The sequence below is a fragment of the Rhamphochromis sp. 'chilingali' genome, assembly GCF_963969265.1.
Source record: "Rhamphochromis sp. 'chilingali' genome assembly, chromosome: 6".
Taxonomy (NCBI): Eukaryota; Metazoa; Chordata; class Actinopteri; order Cichliformes; family Cichlidae; genus Rhamphochromis; species Rhamphochromis sp. 'chilingali'.
In genome coordinates this window covers 19,934,228-19,955,976 of record NC_137933.1, presented here as the reverse complement: position 1 = coordinate 19,955,976, position 21,749 = coordinate 19,934,228, and positions in this window count along the sequence as shown.

Here is a 21,749-nt window from a genome sequence, read left to right as displayed (position 1 = left end):
ACTTGGTTCCTGTTGATGTTTCAGAACAGAAAAAACATAATTACTAAAACCAATATTTGTCATGTCTTTGTTTTTCATTAAAAGCTTCATGTCTGATAAAGGCAAAACAAAAAGAAATTATGAACCCATTTAATCCCAAATTTTTTCCTTAAGTGTATGCATTTTACTCCTTAGACTTCCCCTAAACACAATAGGTTTAATTTTTTGTTAATGTAATAGAGGGTTAAAATGGCAGCTATTGTTGCCGGTGGGGTTAGATGGGTTAATAAAGTAATTTTAGTTAAAAAGTGCAAATATGCATGAATGCTGGTCTTTGGAAACATGTGAATCTACGCGAATTTCCTCTGAAAATATCAGAGCTTTTCAGTCAGCAGGGGGAGAAAACACTTCATCCCACTCTCAGTATTTCAAATCTTGGTCTCACTCTTTCTCTCTCTCTCTCGCTCTCTCTCTCTCTCTCTGCCGACTGAGTCTCCCTCCCCCACTGTAGGCAACACCATGAGTCAGAGAATGGCACACTGGCATAAGTGCCATGGCCAGCTTCAAATATACTCAAAGATACACCTTGGACTTTTTTTCATTGTCCACATCCTGTGAAAATATGTCCTTCTTAAGCCTAAGTTACCTTGTTTGCAGGAAAAAGCTGGATGCCGTCAAAGTCTACGACAACAGCCTCGGGGACTTGATCAAGGCCACAAACTGAAAGATTTTCAGGTCAGATGAGCAATGTTTTGATTCTTTTGTTAAGTACTAAGAATCAAACAAGGGTCATATAGGTCACAGAGCTTACACATGTTTGCTTCTGAGTCTATTTACATCTCTGTGGACAGAGCAAAGTGACATATTACACAGATTACTGACTAAAATTAGTTACAACAGTGAAACGGGGATGGTTTGTCAACTAATTAAAGGTCGGGCTTAGTTAAAAGTCAGCTGAAAGTGAATATAATTAATTCTGACTAACTATGCGTCAATCCAAATATATTTTATTCATGGGAAGAAATGTGCTAAATTCTAAAATAGATGGATGCACCTGAACCTAATTACATGCCAAGCACTGAATAGTTTGGAACCAATTTCTAAACTGCTGCTGCAACTTCTGTGCAGTACTAACATGTTGCAAAAGAAGTAATACTATACAACATAATTTCTAGGTGATAATTAACACAAACCTGCTTTAAATTAATGTATCGCTTGCAACTCCTGGTCTGACTAAGGTATGGAGCATCACATTTAAACTAATAGATTTATGTTTTTGTATATTATATACACTTTGTCTCATTATTCCTATTGTAAGCCAGTTCTCTTTTACATAAAGGTTTGTCCCAGATTCTAACCATAATATATAACATGCACTTACCCCTCTCAAAGAGTATTCAGAAGTATCCTGGGAGGTCCAAAGGCTAAAGGCCAGGATGCAGCAACTGCAAAGACATTGCTGAGGTCAGGTTAGGTCAGTGGCAGGCCAGCACGCAGGGTAAAAAGGGAAAACAGAGGACACGCTTGGCAAGTTAATGAAGCCAACATTCATATTGCTTTGATGGTTCAAGGGTTTGCACTCATTAAAAACACCTAAAAGATTTCCCAGTACATGTCAGTTTTTTGTCATGGCCAGAAGTGATAGCTATGGTTGCTGCTGTCATTTGATATGTTAGTTTACAAATGAGCAGGGTTTTCATGTTTTTTTGTGGTTGCTCTTGGTCCCCCAGTGGGCCAGAGGCCATCACTATGAGCTCTCCAGGCACATCCATCATGGACTAGTGTCTCTAGCTGTCCTCAGATATTCACAAATGTACATAGGATGTGCTAGAAATCCATCATGAGCATCATTGGTATAGTTTATCATCACCAGCAGTTGTTTTAGTCACTGCCAAATGTCTTGATGCTGTTAATGATCTCAGGCCACCAAATCTGAATAACATTAAAGAGGAAGGTACTGAGGAAATTATGGATTTTCTCGCCAATCTGAACTGTAATGTTTTGCACCGCTTTCTTATTTACAGTGCTTCTAAAGGGGTTTTCAGAAAAGACAAACTACTGTTAGCATCTTACTTAGCTTAGTTTAGCATAAAGATGGGTGAAAAACTGTTCAAAAGTAACAAAATCTTCTTAGGAGCGCCAAGCAGTGATTCCAAAGTTTGTTGGGTCCCTTGGCAAAAAAATTCCAAGAGGCATCTCCAGCAGGTATTCATCATAATTATGTTATAAATAATCTGACACCAACAAAAAAATTGGGTACTCAACTTACATTGTGGCTAGCAGAGCTTGACACTTTGCTTGGTAGGTTAGTTAATGTTAAACATGAACATAAACAACAGAACATAGAATGCAAATTAAAAAATGGCATTATAGTTAGCCATTTATTAATATTCTCCACCCTCCACTGTCTAGCTTTTTTTCTTATTTGCACTCCGAGGGTGATATCTCCTCTATATTTTTATGGAGGGCTTCTTTTGTTGTCATTACATTTCTTTAAACTGGATCATGCTGACACTTACTGTGCGAGTGAGTGGAGTCAGGTGGTTAGGACCCTGTGAAGAGGTCAGTCACTCCTTGGGGCTTGGGGCACCAAACAGTTGCCTCCTTTTCCTGGTGGCAAGTGATGCCTCTGCCAGCACCACTCACTGATTAATACGTTAGAAGTAATTTGTTTAATTTGTATTATAGACATTTTTTTTCATCACTGCAGGTCAAAAAAAATCATTTTTATCAATATGGTTTGGGTTTTTTTAGTTTTTTTTAGTTTATTGTTTGGTTTGGACTGAAGACTTGTTTAATTTTTTTAACTGGAAAACTTTACAAATGCTGAGAGAAATAGGAAAGGAAATTCTTGATGCCAGAATAGCAGTCTAACCTAACCTGCTGCCTACAGCTGCATAATTACGCTACAGATTTCCACATCTCTCTCTCTATAGATCTACCTATTAACAACATGGGATATAAAAAGTGGAAGATTTTATACAGACACAGGTAGATAAAATGAGAAAAAATTAATAAGGTAAGGAGTAGTTTAATATTTTTTAAATAGTAATACCAATAGATAGATATAAGGAGTGAAACATTTAAAAAGCAAAAAGGCTAATGTTAATTTTAAAAGGTAATGAAAGGCAATACATACAATAAAACACATGTTACAAAATGTTATTGTTATGTTCACTTATTATCAATATATAATCAGCTTATTTTGAGAACTGCAGTGACTTCTTTTTTCTCTATCTATAATACACAAAGGCACAGAAAGAGACACTTTCCAGATGAAGACCTGATCTTAACATCTGGGATCTGTGTATAGTATCCTGAGCATGTTTGCTGTGATTAGTTATTTGGTCAATAAGCATGAATATTAACGACGGCACAAGCTTACCAGATCATTTGACTTTTTTATGATGAATAAATGTATGAAACTAAAGCTATCTTCTGCTTTACTCTTATCAATAGCTGTTTGTTTGTTTTTTGTGATTTACATGAATTCAAAAACATATCAAAAATGTGAATATTGTTAGCATTGGGGAACAGCAATAAATGAAAGAGAAATGAGGCAGTTGTCATGTTAAAGAATGATAGATGGGAAAATACAATAGCTGAATGCACCTCATAACCAATCAGAAAGAAAGGGCAGATGAGTAGAATTTTTTTAAAGAAATGAGTCACGATTTGTATTCCTGTCTTCACCGTATATTGGGAAATGCACCCTAAATAACATAGAAGCTATATATAGCAAATGTGTAAATCGCATCACACACAGATACACACACACAGACAGACACGTTGTGCATTTTAATTGTCTCACCGTTTGAAGTAACTCAAAGTGAATATGTGATTTGTCAATTGATTCTTTTTCTCCCAGGCTATGAATAAAATGCTTTAATTATTGATGTACTGACGTCAGATGTTCGCTTGAATGTTGTATGTGGTGCAGACCTCTTTCTCCGGGCAAGCTACTTCCACCCACCCTGTTCTCAACCCAACAGCACCCCACCACCACCTCTGCCACCACCCCTCCCCAAGCAGACACCCTCATGCTCCCCCTAGCTGATGCCTCTACCTGGCAAGAGTGAAACTTGAACACGTTGCAGGCAGCTCACAGACAGGTGTCAACCAATGCAAAAAATTAAGTCAGCATCTCTATATCTGCCAGCCCTCCCCTGAATCTACTGCAGTCTTACCCACGAGGTGTGTGTGTGTGTGTGTGTGTGTGTGTGTGTGTGTGTGTGTGTGTGTGTGTGTGTGTGTGTGTGTGTGTGTGTGTGTGTGTGTGTGTGTGTGTGTGCCATGCAATCGGAGCACTGCTGCTCTGTAGAGCAACTGGTATATCTGGAAAACTGCATCCAAAAAGTGAAGGTGGACATGTGTGGAAATGCGGGGTGGGGAGGCTTAAAAAAAGCTATTGTAAAAGTTAAAAATAAGTAAATACATAAATAGATCCAGACGAAATTCTGACAGTTGCTGATGTCATAAATTAAGATCTCCGGCCCTTTTCCAAGTGTTTTTTCCTTCAGCAAAGAAACTCCAATGATTTAACTCGGCTGGCTTTCCACACACCATCGAAAAAAATAAACAGCAGTAGCTGTATCAATATTTTTTTTCTTTTCTGCCCTACAGTGTCAGTTGTATTTGTTTTTAAAAAAACAGTAAGTATACAGGCAAAATGTACACCCTTTAATTAAGAGAATTTATTTAAGGTGATTGTTGTGGACAAATGAAAGGGATTGGAGTTGAAACTATTTTTTTCCTCATCAAATAAATTATCTGATTTAGTAAACATAAGAAAAAGATATCCCATCATGCCTGAATTGACATCTTCAAAACAACAAAGTCCATATAAACAAAAAAACTGTATTAGATAAAAAACTAGAACTAGAATGTCTGTTATTTTATAATTTATTGATTATTGATTAATTGACTGAGAGTTTTAGCTTTGTTGTGACCTGGGACCTTTCTATGCCTGCCTGTTAAATAAAAGCAGCCATTGGAAAACGCAGTCGCTATTGCAATACAAGCATTGTCATTTGTACTCATTTACAGACATTTATTTATTGTATGATATTATTTTTGCTGTTAGCTTTCACATTGTGACCTTTACGTGTAACATCTTACGCGTTACATAACGTTAATGTTAATGTCAGAGAAAGGTTCTAGCTTAAATGCTACTGAATGAGCCATTAATGATCTAATGTCTTGATGCATGCTCAATCATCCAGGTAAGTAAAGCTTCTGTTCATATGGACGTAGTTTTCAGTGGAAGAATAATGATCTAATGGTTTTTTGTTTGTTTGTTTGTTTGTTTGTTTTTTTTTTTTTGGGGGGGGGGTTAAATCTATTTTTACATTTATTCTTACACTTTACCTCCACTCAGCGATCCCTCGCCAACTGCTGTTAAGAAAGCGCTCAAGAGGTTTGTATCTTTGTATCTGGGCAGTTCAACGAAAATATTTTAAGTGTTTTTCTGCAAGTGATGGGTGAATCATCCCAGCTCTGATGTAGCAGCTCCTGTTCATCACAAACAGTCTTTTTTCTGCTTTAATGAACTCCTTATAAGCATAAACCTTCACTGCAGAGCTACAAAAGCATTTGCTCTCTTAACCTGAACACTGTTAGGTCTGAAAGATATTACAGGCTGCTGGCCTGTTGTGCTGTTCTTTGTCTCGCAGTGCAGAGAAAAGGTGTGACTCACTGCGTTTCCACCACCGAACTGTGCTATTGTCTGAATATTATCAATACAAAGATATCACTTTCACATTGTCAAGATATCTAAAAGAAAAAGCAAATCCCTTTGTACACAGCACAGGATGACAAAGCCTGGAACTTCTCTTGAACGTCAACTCTTTTATTTGTTATCCTGCATTTTTGACTATATATATATATATATATATATTTTAAAGCTTTTATCATAATTAGAAATAAAACATTTCATGCTTGATGAGCACCCACCCCAAAGGTGTGGAGAGAGACAAAGATAGACATGCATAGCTAGGACTGGCGTATGCCATGGATGTGAAGAGATCCTCCTGAGGAGGCGGAGGGATGGAGGGAGGCAGAGGCACATTGAAGCAGATGCAGAGAAATGTGAGAGGGTGTCAGTGAGACTGGTGATGACGCGCTCATGGCTGCGGAGAGCTGGCGAGGCCGCGGCCCTGGCTCTGACTCACCTCATCCCCACGGGGCCTCCTGGTTGACGTCACTCAGTGTGCGCTGTGGCATTTCTCTGCTTCAACTTCTTTGTGTGCAGCAGCCACACTTCAGCCTTTCTCACATCTGAGAGAGTCTGAAAATCTGCATTTGTCTATGTTTACAGCATCCATCTATCTATCTATTCATCTAGCTAGCTAGCTATCTATCACTCTTTCTGTCTGTCTGTCTATCTATCTCTTTATCTATCTAAATACTCTACAAAAGCTTTTTATTTTGGGCAGTTTATTATCCGTTAGTAAAGCTGAAAAACAGTAGCACACAATAATTTATTAGCACCACTGATACTGCTACTTTTTACATATGCTAGAAATATTCAAGAGGCATCATAGGATTGTTGATATAACAGAAAGTCCTATTGGTAATCTCTTCCTACAATCTACAAACCATGTGAGTGTTCCTGGATACCTACTGCAGTGTTTTTTACTTTGAAAAGAGTAAAAAAGAAAAAAAAATCCTCACTAGGAGGAAGGTGGGGTGATGGAGACAACACCTGCTGTTTACTTTTGTTTTCACCTGCTGTTTGTTTATGATTAGACACAAAAATGACTTGGTTAAAACAATTTGACGACATGTCTGAAAGGAAATTGTTAAGGTTACTAATGTGCTGATTTCAGCCCCAATAATGTGGACCACATTCTACATGCACTGATTAACATGGGCGTTAAAGATCCGTTTACTTTAAAAAAATAAGTATGGGCTATAATAACAGCATTTGTTTCATACAAACATCCATGTTTTCTCACTCCTGTCCTCCAGCATCGATCTACCTTTTTTTAACCCCCCTTATTAATCTCTCTCGCTCTCTTTCTTACCTTTTTAATAGTGGCATGGCCATCCTCTGGTTCGCACACGCTGCCGACTGACACACCTGCAACCAATCTCCACTCATCTCCTGCTCTTAAGCACCAGCTCATCATCTTGTTCTCCATCACATCGTTCCATCTACTTGTGTGAAAATCTCACTCACACTCACAGTTACACTTAGTAAAACTCTAGTTCTTGTTACCTCAATGATCCTGCCTCAGACTTACCTTTGTCTCTCGCTCTTTTCACTGTTGCAGACCCTCCCCTTATATTTGAGCCGCCATCTCAGTTCTCAAAGGTGGCTTTTTGGAGTCACTCTCACATACCTGTAAAGTGCTTACCTGATGCTTACCGCATGTATGCGTTAATACATCTGCACTTTATATGCTAATTGTTTTCCAGTTGTCACATCCTCCTTTAAGGACAAAAACAAATAAGTGACAAGAAGAAATTAAGCTAAAATTGTGAGGCAAGCAATGTGGCCTTTGAATTGCTTTCAGGCTTGGCTAGGTTTCACTAATACTGTGTGAACATTGAGTTTCATTCTGTTAAGAAGAGCACACTGAATGCTCTTCTGGACCAGTTTTATGCATCCAAGTGAAACTATAGCATCATCATGAACTTCAAGCTGATTTATTAAATGAATGAGCCTCAGTTAAGCTGCATATGCTGTTGCCCTGAAGACAGAACAACAGCACCTTGGGTTTGTACAGCCACGGTGCTAAATTGCCTTGTGTCATTTTGACCATATACAATATAACAAGCAGGAAATTTTTTTATTTAAAACAAAATATACAGATAATTATCATCGGCATAGCAAGGGTATATATTTTCCTGAAGACTTTGTCGCCAAATCTGTACATTAAAAACAAGACGTGCAATTTTGGGGCCGTTACTCAACAAATCTGTATCCTAATGAGAACACACAAGATCTTTCTTTTGGTGTTTCAATTTTAATACAAAGCCGACAACACAAAGCATAGTTTAAAAACAGTCCAAAGGTACCTCAAAGGGATCGCCACACAGATTGTACTGTAGAAACATGTACAGGTAGAATTGGATGCTACAAATCACAGCTGTTGTTTCCTGCTATATATCGAGCTCTGGCTCATGGGCTCGGGTTGGTATACTCTTAGGTCTAACATCACTCTAGGCTCTTAGTTATTTTCGTGTTATTGTTGCATGTTGTTTGTGCAGATGTGTTAACTTTATAATGCAGCTGTTTCTGTCCTGGCCACATTTTGCACTTTTTCATCGCACTCTTGTTCTTTCCTGCAATAAAAATAAAAATAATGCCCATATATCCACTCCTCAAAAGTTCTAGACGACGCTGCATGTTTACTCCTCTCTACATATTAACTGAAATCAGCTGGTTGTAGTCTAAGCGTGCAAGAAAAAAAATGCATGTTTGATGTTTTTTTTCTTTCTTTCTGTCCTTATCTTGCAGATAAATAAATAAGCTTTGTTTGTAACTGTAATGTAATTACAGTAATTAGTACACGAGTACATTACATCACTGGATTACCAAGAAATGTGAAGTGATTTAGAAAATGTTACACCCAACATTGGGCATTTGTAAACTGAATTTAGTCAAATGAAGCATCAGCCCTTGTTAGACAAGAACATGCTTTTCCCCCAACAGTTCCCCTGGCAACCATGTTTTTACTGCTTTAAAGGTGCACAAGATAAAATTGTTGAAGGTGGGTGATGTGATTTCAAAATTGCCATCAGGTCCAAACTAAATTTTTTTCAGCCATGTTGATGTTGTGATAAATGACAAGTTTTTTGACTTGACCTGAGGTTTTGACTTTTCAGTGCACATGCAACCATCGCTGAATATTCAGAGTTGATACAAATTGCACTCGTGTCCTTGTTCATACAAACAGATGTAAAGTTAACACAGTAATATGAGACTTACAACATGTTTGATTTGAAGGTAAGGAAAAGCTTTATTTATTTTTTATTGTATGTAAGATTAAATTGAGCCTAACAAGTATATAATGTATTGCAGCTTTTCAGGCATGAGGCCACATAAGAATGAATAATTATGAAGTCTTTAAGATGCTGGAGCAGGTCATAATGGTAATTAATTTCAACATGTAGCGGTTGAACCTTTAGCTACAAATGTTGCACAAAACTAAATGTCATCCAGACAATTTGAAAAAGAAGAACACTGCAAGAGTCACTTCAACTTTAAACTTTTACAGGTAGTTCACTAACCTTTGTGAGTAGACACTTTTAGCTTTTTCATTTATGTATTGTTGTTTCTTTGGTGGTTTTTGTTTATTTGTTCACATGAAGGAAGTGTTTTGGAGAACAATCAGCTTGTTAAATCTGACATCATTAGTAATTTCTGGGTCCAGATGCTACTTTGGTTTCCAAAATCAAAGAAACAAAAAAGCACCACTGAGAGTCCAAATTATGTCAGCTCCAATAAAAAGATCCACGAAAAAGAGGACTAGGTTTAGCTGAGTTGGAAATTAGCAGGAGGTTAGCTCGCTAGTGTGGGAAAAAAAAATGAACTTAGAACTTTTTGTCAGAGTTTCTACCAGAAAATGTGTCTGAAAGCTCCAGAAAAAAAATATTTACATTTTATTCACCAGCGCTAAGACAGAAAGACAGACAACCATTCATGCTTACATTCATATTTTGAGACAGTTTAGAATCACCAGTTAACTTAACGTGTTTGTCTTCGAACAGCAGGAGAAAGCTGGAGTACCCAGTGATAACCAATGCAAAAGCTCCAGCCCAGATTCAAACTCAAGACCTACTTGTTGTGAGACAACAGTGCTAATCACCACATCACTGTGCTACCAGTACTAATAGTTGTGATATAAAATTAACTGTCATGCTCAACCTCACATAGGATTTATAATTGTTTTGTAATTGTTGATATTTTCTGTGAGGAAATTGACTTGAATGAACTGAGTTAATAGCTGCATGAAGTGTTCCATATTGAAGTATTGGCACACTGAAGGTTGAGATACTGAACCCCAAGTTGCCCCCAATATATCCATTGAAGTGTGAGAACATATGTGAATGTTAGATCAAGTGCTCTATGAATGAGTGGATGAGGTTTATATGAAAGCACTCTATAAGTACCAGTATTTATCATTTAAATTACCAAAATGTAATGAACCCTGAATTAACAAAGTGCTGTGTTTACATTGCTACAGCAGCACACTGATGATATACCCATAAAAAATTGGAGAGCACCCATTAAAGGCCTGAGTGAAGGTGTCCTGTGTTATGGAGTAATTTACACTTGCACAAACTCCATCATTTTAACCCCAGGGTGACTGTTCAGCGCATAGCCTCGGTTTCTCTGTCAGTGTAGAAAGTGGTGCCTCAATAAGAGCCAAATGGACAACTGCTGGGAATATTGCAGGCTTGTAACCAGACAGGCAATTTTCCCTACGGTGGGATAATGGCAGAAAATGGGGGGGTGGAAAGATTTAGTCATATACTGTACACCTACTTGGAGGGTGGTGATTTTATTCCACTGCCACCATCCAATATATCGCCTCATTGGTGTTGATTACAGACAGTTCCTGGTTTCTATGGTTTCTAGGTTTTGCCATCTCACCTCCTACAACCTGATTTAAAGGTAGTGGGGGGGGGGGGGGGGGGGGGGGGGGTTGTTGTTTTCTTCCTTGCAGTGTGATTTTACCTCAGTCTTATTTTGTTATTTTACGGCAGTACAGAAAAAATGGCAGTTATTTTCCTGGAATGAAACACATTTCGGTGACAAAGTATGATCTAAATTTAGGACAAAGTGAACCATGTGTGTTTATGACGAATATAGATTCAAGTCAAGTTGATTCTACACATTTTTAAAAAAAAAATCATTCTCGTTTCACATCTTCGCTGGCATTCAGAGATGTAGCTCTGCATCTGGTTTTACTGTGTCTATAACAAAATCTGGTCTTGGGTCTTTGTATTCACACGTGGTGCTAATATGCATACACATTATCTCAGTTCTCTCCACACTGTGACTCAACATGTAAATTAGACCGGCAGAACTGGCAGTGTTATTAGCAAACATAGAGCATGAAGGTCAAGTTAACTGATGTGGGACAATCTTGAGGGACTATAATGGCCTGCAAGGGCGGGTGTCATGTGACAGACAGAGAGACAGCTGAAATCATCCCAAAACCACTTTTCAGTTTGCTAAAGTTACTAATCCTGAAACAAGGTGATCAATGGTTTGTTTGCACCAAAGTTAAATGTCCTCCAGAGTGTCAGCTGCACAAAAGACGAAGCATAATAAAATATCTGTTAAACCTTTCCTAAAAATCTCTATGATCCCTGGAATTGGTTATGTTCGGAGTCTTCTTAATTACTATATTTGAGTTTGACTTTGGGTTTTTTCCCCTTTTATTCCAGTGTTTGTAATTTAGATTTCTGTGTTATATTATGTTTTGGTTCTCTGTTAAGTTAGCCTCCCCTGTGTTCCTACGCTTCATGTTCAGTATGTCGTCTTCTCTGTGTGTTTGGTTGGTTTCCTTTTGCAGTTTCCTGCAAACGCTGTCACTTGTGCTTTACTTCCTCCCCTGTGATTGTCTGGATTACCTGAGTCTTGTTTCCCTAGCTGACTTCACTTCTCTAACCCTACTAGTACACACCCATGCTACTTTGTTGATTGGCCTGTTTAGGTGGTTGGCCATGAAAATAAAATGATACAATGATTAGATAAGGTGTTATAGATTCATAAGTACTAAAGCAATTCTTAGGTGTTTGCTAGAAAACATGATATCATAATCATAATCATAATATATGATATCGATTTTTTTTAAAACATGAAAAGGCCTAAAATATACTTGAGGGCCATATCTGGTTCCTCCTAATCGTGTATCAGGAGTTGGCAGACAAAGAAACAAACACAGATAGACAAATGTGTATAAATAGTCCAATTATTTTTCTCAGTCTTTGTCATACCGTCTGTGTACTTCCTCCTTGTGCTCCTCATTTTATCTTGCTCCCTGTGAGAATTTGTTTTAGGTATCTGTTGCTTTCCATGTCGTTCCATGTCCAATGTCATTAGAAAGCACTAAGTGTAGATAAAGTGCTTGTGAGAATGGGTGTGATTGGGTGAATGAGACATGTTGTATAGAGCGCTTTGAGTACTCCGTGAGAATAGAAAGCGCTATATTAGAATCAGTCCATTTACAACATAACAGAAACTTACATAATACCAAATACATCACAATCATCATCATTATTATTATTATTCTCAGGTTTGCTGTAAGACTGCTGCACTTAAATATCAAAATAGATGATAGAAATAAGGAGGTATGTCTTTGAAGGTTCTCAGTTATTCATGTCATCGTAGTCTAAGGAGCATGGAAGGAATAGCGTCTGGAATTCTTTACGTTTGCTTGAAGACTTTTCACCTCTCATCCAAGAAATTTCTTCAGTTCTAAGAGCAACTGGTGGAGAGTCCCAGATTTTAAGTCCTATGGGAGTGTCCCCAAGAGGGTCATTGACCCTCTATTGATCCTCTACACTTTGGCGACAGTGGGAAGGAAAAACTCCCTTTTAACAGGACGAAAACTCTGGCCGAACCAGGCTCAGGGAGGGGCAGCAATATGCCATGACCAGTTTAGGTGAGAGAATGAAGACAGGACAAAAGACGTGCTGTGCAAGAGAGCCAGAGATTAATAACAAGTATAATTCAACGCAGAGGTCTATTAACACATAGTGAGCGAGAAAGGTGACTGAAGAAGAAATACTCAATGCATCATGGGAATCCCCCAGCAGCCTACACCTATTGCAGCATAACTAAGGGAGGATTCAGGGTCACCTGATCCAGCTCTAACTACAGTATCTCACAAAAGTGAGTACACCCCTCACATTTTTGTAAATATTTTATTACCTTCCATTTGAGGATGCACAGATGCTCAATAGGGTTTGAGTTTGGAGACATGCTTGGCCAGTCCGGTATCTTTACCCTAAGTTTATTTAGCATTCACTGGTCTTTTTGGAGGTGTGTTTGGGGTTGTTATCATGTTGGAATACTGTCCTCTGGCCCAGTTTCTGAAGGGAGGGGATCATGCTCTGCTTTAGTATGTCACAGTATTTGTTGGCATTCATGGTTCCTTCAATTAACTGTAGTTCCCCAGTGCCAGCAGCACTCATGCAGCCCCAAACAATGACATCCCAACTCCATGCTTGACTGTAGGCAAGACACACTTGTCTTTGTACTCCTCACCTGGTTGCTGCAACACACACTTGACACCATTCGAACCAAATAAGTTTAATCTTGGTCTCATCAGACCACAGGTAATCCATGTCCTTAGTCTGCTTGTATTCAGCAAACTGTTTGTGGGTTTTCTTGTGCTTTATCTTTAGAATAGGCTCCTTCTGGGATGACAACCACTCAGACCAATTTGATGCAGTGGCTGACTGTGTCTGAGCACTGATGGGCTGACTCCCCACACCTTCAACCAATGCCAGCAATGCTGGCAGCAATCATGCATCTATTTTCAAAAGACTACCTCTGGTTATGACGCTAAGCATGTGCAGTCAGCTTCTTTGGTCGATTATGGCGAGGTTTGTTCTAAGTGGAACCTGTCCTGTTAAACTCCTGTATGGTCTTGGCCACCATGTTGCAGCTCAGTTTCAGGGTGTTGGCAATATTCTTCAAAGCTTTGTTAGCTTAGTGTCAAATAAGTTACAAACCGTAGGTAGATGTTGCAACTTTCTGTGCTTAGCCTTAAATAATCACCAGTGTTGGTTAGTTAACCTCTGAGTATAGGCTGTATGTAAAAGATGGGACAGTTGTCCACAGTCTAGAGGTCCAGTTAATGTTTGGAATTAGTGGAGATGAGGAATCTATGCATGCACTTAGGGGGTGGACTTCAAAGAAGTACAATAGGAATGGAACTCAGTGTCTCCAGCAGACATCGAGGTTTTACAGTCCCACAGGCCTAGAGACTAGTTGGTGGCCACCTAGCACCAACGAAGGAAACTGGTTGCAGTGTGGTTAGAGTGGGTTGGTTGCTGTCGCTAGGGGAAACTGGTCACAAAGAGGTATATGGTGTTGCACCAAACTCCTCTTTGAGATTGCTTTTGTAGCTTGTAGACTGCTGATTTGTCTGCAAACACTCACCAACCTCACAGACCAATGGCCTTCAAAGAAAATTTGTGCCTTTTCAAATGTGTTGGTTTCATGAGTAAGCCACAACTTTTACTTTGAAGGCAAACAGCTTACACTTCTGGTTTGTGTTTCCAGCCACTCAGTTAGCACTTGTCTTTAGACAGATAAGTGTCTTCCATGCAAACTACAGGCTACGACAGTTTTTGGTGCCACATCTTCTTTGTGACCAGGTTCACCAAGTGACAGCCAACAACCTCCAGCACATCACTCGCCACGCAGGTGGTGAATACTGGAGTTTATACTATCACTGAAGTTGCATTTTAACATGAGAGACTGTGGTGATAGATGCTCAAGAGAGTACGGACTAGCATTTATATATCACTTTTCTAATCCTTCTGATCATGCAAAGCACTTTTAGACTCCAGGCCACACAGATCCATAAATTCATACAGTGCTTCATTTTCCACACTTTTATCTCTTTATCTACCTCACATCCATTTAGAGTCACCAATCACACTGCATGTCTTTGAACTGTGGGAAGAAACCTATGCAGGTACAGGGAGAACACGCAATAAGACACTGTGTTGCTGCAAGGTATCTAACCACTACACTATGGTCATGATGCGAAGTCTAGCTAAAATAAACTAATTGCTAAAAAAAACTGTAAATTATTTAGCTATTGATTAACATTATGCATGCTTTGCAAACATGTAAACATGTCAAAAAAGTTTTAAATATAAAAAGAACATGTGTATTTGTTGTATGTTACATTTGCATTTGATGAATTTCATTTTAACTTTTCTTAGCAAACCTTTGTGATTAAGTTTTCCCTCCAGAAATTGAAGCCATAGAACACATACGGCTGAGGTTAAAAATCCTCTGTAACTATTATTATTACTATTAGCATTCACATCAATCCTGAGAATGAGTCCTTACAGCATCTTATATGAGAAATGAATCACTTCTAACATGTAAACTTTTAAAATGTGGCCCATCAATTTCAACCAAACATCTGCATTGTTTAAGACTTCTTTAATCCCATTTAGGATGACAGAAGTAAAAATCATTATACTGTAAAAAACCGGCAGGGGTTTTTATTATTATTATTTTTTAACATTAATAGGGACTTTGGACAGTACGACTGCGGCAGGGTTTGTTATAGCCAGACAGAAACAAGCAGGTGCAAAAATCCAATTGGCTGTTACAGGAGGCAAGAAAACTGGTGTTGTTGTCTCCTTCAGTTTGAGATTCTGGAGTATGTGAGCTGACATCAGGTCACTCTGTACACTACCTGACACAGCAAGTGGTAGTCTGGTGACAGGTGTAACATAATGAAGAGGCTGTGATCAGCTTACGCTCAAGAATGAACTACACACCAACCCAAAGGTGACAAATTTGAGTAAGTCTTAAAAAGGGTTTGTTTGTTTTTTTCAGTGCTGTGGTATAATCATTTGAGCTGAGTTTCAAAACTGAACCTTAGTGGTTGGATTTCCTTCCCACGAGACCTTCAGGGATTGTGTCAATCATGAAAATGATTAAAACAGTTTTGACCTTAGTATTTTGCCACAAGAAAAAAAAGAGATGGGCATGCAGTGAGAGTAAGACAGAGGAGTAAAAATGTAAACAGAGGATTCTGAGACTGTCTTAGCCTTCAATGCTGTGAAACACATACATTCTTCAGTCTGCTACACATGGAGCCACAGACCAACTTATCTCTCTCCTCACACTGAAAGGTAATGGTCACAGGGCCAAGATTACATCTCTCTGCCAGAGAAGTTCAAAAAACAAAAGCTACAATTAAAAAAAAAGCTATTCTTTCAGTCTTCATATATTTAGCCTTGTCTCTTTTGATTATGCCCCTCACAACGGTGGCAGCTGTGGAAAGAAAGCTTTCAAGTCGTTTTATCCGTGTCTCTTGAAAGTTGTGGAAGCATGAATGTTCACTTTGACTGAGGACACTCTTGCATTACAGGTGGCGCTAATGCAGTTTTTGGAAGTGATGTCTGTGTTGCCACAATACTGTTAGTGACAGATCCTGGACACAAAATTTTAATATCTGACTTATCTCTTTAAAAATATCTTTTCAGCATCAGAATGTTTGATATGTGACTTAAGGAAAATGTGTGCATTATATATGGCAGGACACCAAGGACCTGCTGTTAGTATGCTACAGCTATCTACTTGACAGTCAATTTATAGAGTCCAAGTCTTTAATAACATCATCACCTTACCATATATTTACTGTTATCTGAAGATACCGTTTCCATGGTAATGGAGAGTTTGCAGTCATAGATAACAGTAATTTTTAATTAGTGCTCCTGTCTATCAGTCTCTCCTGCACTCGGTAATAAACACCAAGTGATGAACTTCAACGAGTATTTTGTGCATTTACCTGCAATCACCCATCATGAAACTGCTCACACTCAGTCTCAAAAATAAACCGTCCATGAAAGTCCATGAAAACAGCAGATCTGAAATGATGAAAACTCACACTGTCTGAAGCATAAATTATAGGTTTATGAATGACTGCAAAATAACAAAGCAGAATATCGTTTTCTCTTATGTGAAACAACAAATACACAACAGCTTGAACCACTGATAGCAGAGTCCATGCTCTAGCCTTACCATCAGATCAGGGGATTTTGTTCCAATCTTCTTTTGTCCCATTTTGGTGAGCCCTTTTGAAACTGTATCTTCAGTTTCCTGTTCTTATATAAAAGTGGCACATGATGTGGCCTTGTGCTCCTGTAGCCCTTCTGCTTCAAGGTTTGAGAGGTTCTGCATACCTCGGTTGTTACAAGTGCTTATTTGTGCTAATGTTGCATTCCTTTCAGCTCGAAGCAGCCTGGCTATTCTCCTCTGACCTCTGGGATCAACAATACTCAGACCAACCATTTGGGCACCAACAACTATGACACATTCAAACTCACTTAAATCACCTATCTTCTCCATTCTGATGCTCGGCTTGAACTTCAGCAGGTTGCTATTCCATGTGATTGGCTGGTTGGATATTTGCATTAATGAACATTTACATATATTTGCATGCTGCTAACGACCCCGCAAACTGCTAGTGAGTCCACATCTTTCATACTCCACACTTAAATGATGTGTTTTCCCTTTTTTTCAAAACTGCAGCTTTAAAGTCAGTGTTAAATGTTGAGCTACTTATCAGATGAATTAGAAAATATTTCAAGTTCATCTTAATTTTAGTCATGCATCTATTTTCATGACTGCTGTAGCTAGACTACTTGTGGTGAATATGATCCTCCTGTGATCTGCAGATGCAGAGGTAAGGTTACAATATGCTGAAAATAAGAACGCACACAATAACATGGCTTCGTACTGGGTACAGTAATAACAGAAGAAATGACTGCTTTAACCCTTGTATGGTGTTCGGGTCTGTCAAAAGAAAAATTAAACAATTAATTATTTTTTCACGTGTAAATGTGTTGTGTCTTTCCACTCACTCCACTTGATTATAACTGATTTATTTATAACATTTTATATAAAAGAAAAACGAGAAGCACATTAATTCATAAATGTGATCTAACAAAGGTAAAGGGAAAAAATTAACCATGTTTGCTGTTCATATGTCTTGTAATTGGGATGAAGTAAACATCTGTTGAGTAATTTAACATAAAATTGTTTGATAGTGTTAATTTGGAAAGCCAAAACTCTAGCGGGTCCACCAGACCCATGAACACTGGCTGAGTAACAAAAATACGAACACCACACAAGGGTTAAAAGGGCAAGAAAACGTCAGAAAAAGACTACTATTATTACTGTTCAAGGAAAATGTTTACTCAGAAAAAAGTGCATCTCATCTCCCCTATCTGCTGCTTTCTTCATCCTTTTGCATTTATATGAACGCTGTCACGTGTCAGTGCGAAATGAAGTCGTGAGTCTAAGTTTCCTACCCGTGTTCACCTCCCGACACACGATCAACAGTTTGATTCAGTAAAGAGTTTTTGGCCATAAAATAGAAACAAAGTATTCACAAGCTCAAATGTTAGGACATGTTCAGTCAGCAGGGATGGTGTTTTGACATCCACTGATGTCAAAAGGGAGGGACAATCAAACTCACGATGCAGCATCATTTCATATTAGATTAAAACAGCATATAATTTTAGACACAGCTGAGTGTTACTTGCGCCATTTAGTTTCCAAGGTAACGAGAAGGGTATATTTAGAGAGCACTAAACTGAGACAGAAGAGGAAAAAAAAGGTGCTAATAATCTTGACGGAGCAATTACAATTAGTCAAAGTCAAATAGTAAAGATCAAAACACCTCATCTGCTTACAGTTGAAGGTGAGAGAATGCTCAAGAACAACCACCCAGCTCATTCAGCACCACTTCTGACACTTGCGTCATTCAGTATTTTGTGGCGTTACTGATTCATGTGGTACAGTAGAGGTCTCACTCAGCCAGGGAGGTTCAGGGAAAATACAGACGTCAATGAGAGAAGGTGGGGTTTTTCTTTTTGTTTGTTTGTTTTATATGTTGAGCTACTTAGCTACGGTGACTGTTTAACATGCTGTCAAACATGAGCAGTGTAAGAAAGTATATGCTGGATTAAAAAAATTGCCAAAACATAAGACCTTCCTTCACTTCAAACACAGCATGGGATCATTGCAGCACTGGTGGAATGAAAGGAATTGATCAATAAGGACAACAAATACAAAAACAGACAATAATTTTATTTGGGAATAAAACTTCAAAAATGGCCAGCTTCATACAAGTCTGTGCTGACTGTTTCATCTTCTATGTTAAGCACATTGAGTTTGTGTGTAATTAAACATGTTGTTTATGTGCCATTGCTACTGTTGTAGCTTCTGTTTGATCTTGGTAACATGCCTGCACCAAGAAGTATCATTTAATCTTATCCAGGTATAACTTCAAGGTGAACCCTGGGGTTTTTGTATCACTTCTTACAGAGGTATACCAGTGGTAACTTATGCTACAGACCTAACCTGCACAGAGCAGGTTCAGGTATGAAATCATCACCTACTCACCAATAACATCTCTAGAATATGGCGTCACCATTCATGGAAGATTTTGCAGCATTGTTGCTGCAGAACTTATGCATAGGTTTTCAAAATTTACAATTTACATTTGCATTTGAAGTTATGAAAATTATTCATTAAACATGTTTGTGGTTGTTACAGTAAAAAATATAGCTTTCTCTACTAGGATGTTATGTTTTTTGTCTGATTTTAGATCAAATGTGTTAATACAGTATGCATTAAAATGAAAAAATAAAGAAAAATTCAGACATGTGAGGTTGTGCTGAAAAGAATGATATAATATTGTAACTCAGTTACTAACTTAGTTACTTTTTTGAAGCGGTAACTAGTAACTATAACTAATTACTTTTTCAAAGTAACTTTCCCAAAACTGCTGGAACTGTTGTCCATTTTTGTTAACTTCCCTTGCCATCCATCCCCAAAAGTACTCAATTGGATTTATATCAGGGGAACACGCAGGATGGTCCAAAAGAGGGCATTGTGTACTGCAGCATTGTCCTGTTGAAAAACCCAATTGTTACCTTACAGACGAGGGCCTTCAGTCATGATGAGGGATGCTCTCTGCAACATCTGGACATAGCCAGCAGTCGTTTGACGCTCCTGCACCTCCTGAAGCTCCATTGTTCCACTGAAGGAAAAAGCACCCCAGACCATTATGGCGTCCCCTCAGGTGGGATCTGCTTGTCATGCCAGTAACATTGGAAATCAGCACCTTGAGGCAACTGTCGTTGTGATTTGGTGCTGTATCAATAAAATTGAATTGAATTGAGTTCTTTTAACTCTAAGTATCAGTAATGTGGTAACATCTGGACTGAAATGTTTACAGACAGCGTTTTAATCACGAGTTTAAATGCTGTAGGTTGCAGCCATTGCTCTAACACTGTAAAAATGTAACAGGGCTCAGTTGCTGGTTATAATACTCTGAGCTGCTTCAAGCTTTATTTGTGAAGAGCACATAGGCTTACAAAAAAACCTAGCTAGCTTGTACTGTAACGAGGTAACATTTTCATAAGCTAAGATTGTCTTAAAATAACGGGGCTACAAGCGGTGATTCTAGCGTTAGCCATGCTAGCACGTTAACTTGAACAGGTGGTCAGGCTGAGTCCCCAGGCCCACACTCGGAGCTTCAGCACTCCGTTTCACTGCAGAGCCCCTTCATTCTTCACATATCCATGTCGGGCAGAGTATAAATCTCGAGGCTGAATGGCCATTGTGCAAGCACCCACACTACTTAGTGGTGCAAATAGGGTTGCCAACCGTCCCTTAAAATACGGAATCGTCCCGTATTTCGAAACAAAAGTACACGTCCCGTATTGAGCTAATAAGGGACGCACTTTGTCCCGTAATACAGTGAGAATCAAAAGTAGTCTATAAATGTTTATGGAATTAACACTTTGTTTGAAAACATAATTCCCAGCCCCTCTCCTGCTTTGTGACCAATGAGCTGACAGCACACTTATGACAATTCGAGTATGACAATTCAGATTACCGCTCATCTCATTGGTCGAGGAAAGGTCGCTTGCGGAGAAAATACCGGAAGACAACAGATGACCACAACAAGAAGCATGGTCAACAGGGGAACAAACGCCGACTCTGCGGTGCAAGTCTCGGATGACAGTACACCTAAAGCTGGGCAAACACTGTGCGATTTTTTCAGTCACGTTATTCAGCTCCTGCTCAAACTGCACGATTGACTCACAGGGGTTAGACGTTCATAGGTCACGATGCAGGGTCTCACACTATACGGCCCGATGCTCTGATGCGACCTGAGTGCTCACACTGTGCCTCCATAAAATGAAGGTTATAACAGAAAATCTGCCGCTCGCTCTCTCTGTCTTTCACTCACACAGACACACCACTACCATCAACTTTGCTAAATTGCTAATGAAAAACATTGATCAGGCAGCTGTGATTGAGCAGCAGTGTAAATCCAACTATTTTCACGGTTGTTGTGGTCGTGATAATTTTGTGATGCCACATCGAAAAGGCTCGGATGAGCTTTCCAAAGTTCTACAAGTTGTGCCTCCATCGCTTGTGTCCAGATCACACGCTGCACAGCCGTGCTGCGCCGTCTTTTTCACCAACGTTTACGTTTGCGCGTGAGCAGTGTGAGCGCCTGTGGTGACACCCTCACGAGCGATTGATGATCGGGAGCTGGTCGTGAGGTGTTAATCACTTCTCGTTACCCCACGCTACACGATGCACGATGAAGGCCAAAATCGGTCCGATCACTCAAAAATCGGCTCAAAATGGGCCAAAAATCGCACAGTGTGAGCCCAGCATTAGAGCAGCAATGTTTGTTCCCCTCAGAGAAAGGGAAGAATGGGAAAAGGAAAACACCTGGCTGGAAAAAGTTAATATGGGCATGTGCAGTGAATATCAGCGCTATGTGGCCAGAAGTGTGATAATATAATTTATTTTGTGTAATAAACAACTGCAAGGATAGATGATTACAACAAATTGATGACTAATACATAAAAGTAATACATAGATGAATAATGATGATGAGTTAAGATGCGTAATCATGGGAACAAGCGGGTTTACAAACAGGAGCAGCTGATTAGCATTAGAAAAGCTGAAATAATACCTCAACTGAAGCCAATTGTACTAAATGCACTAAATGTGCACT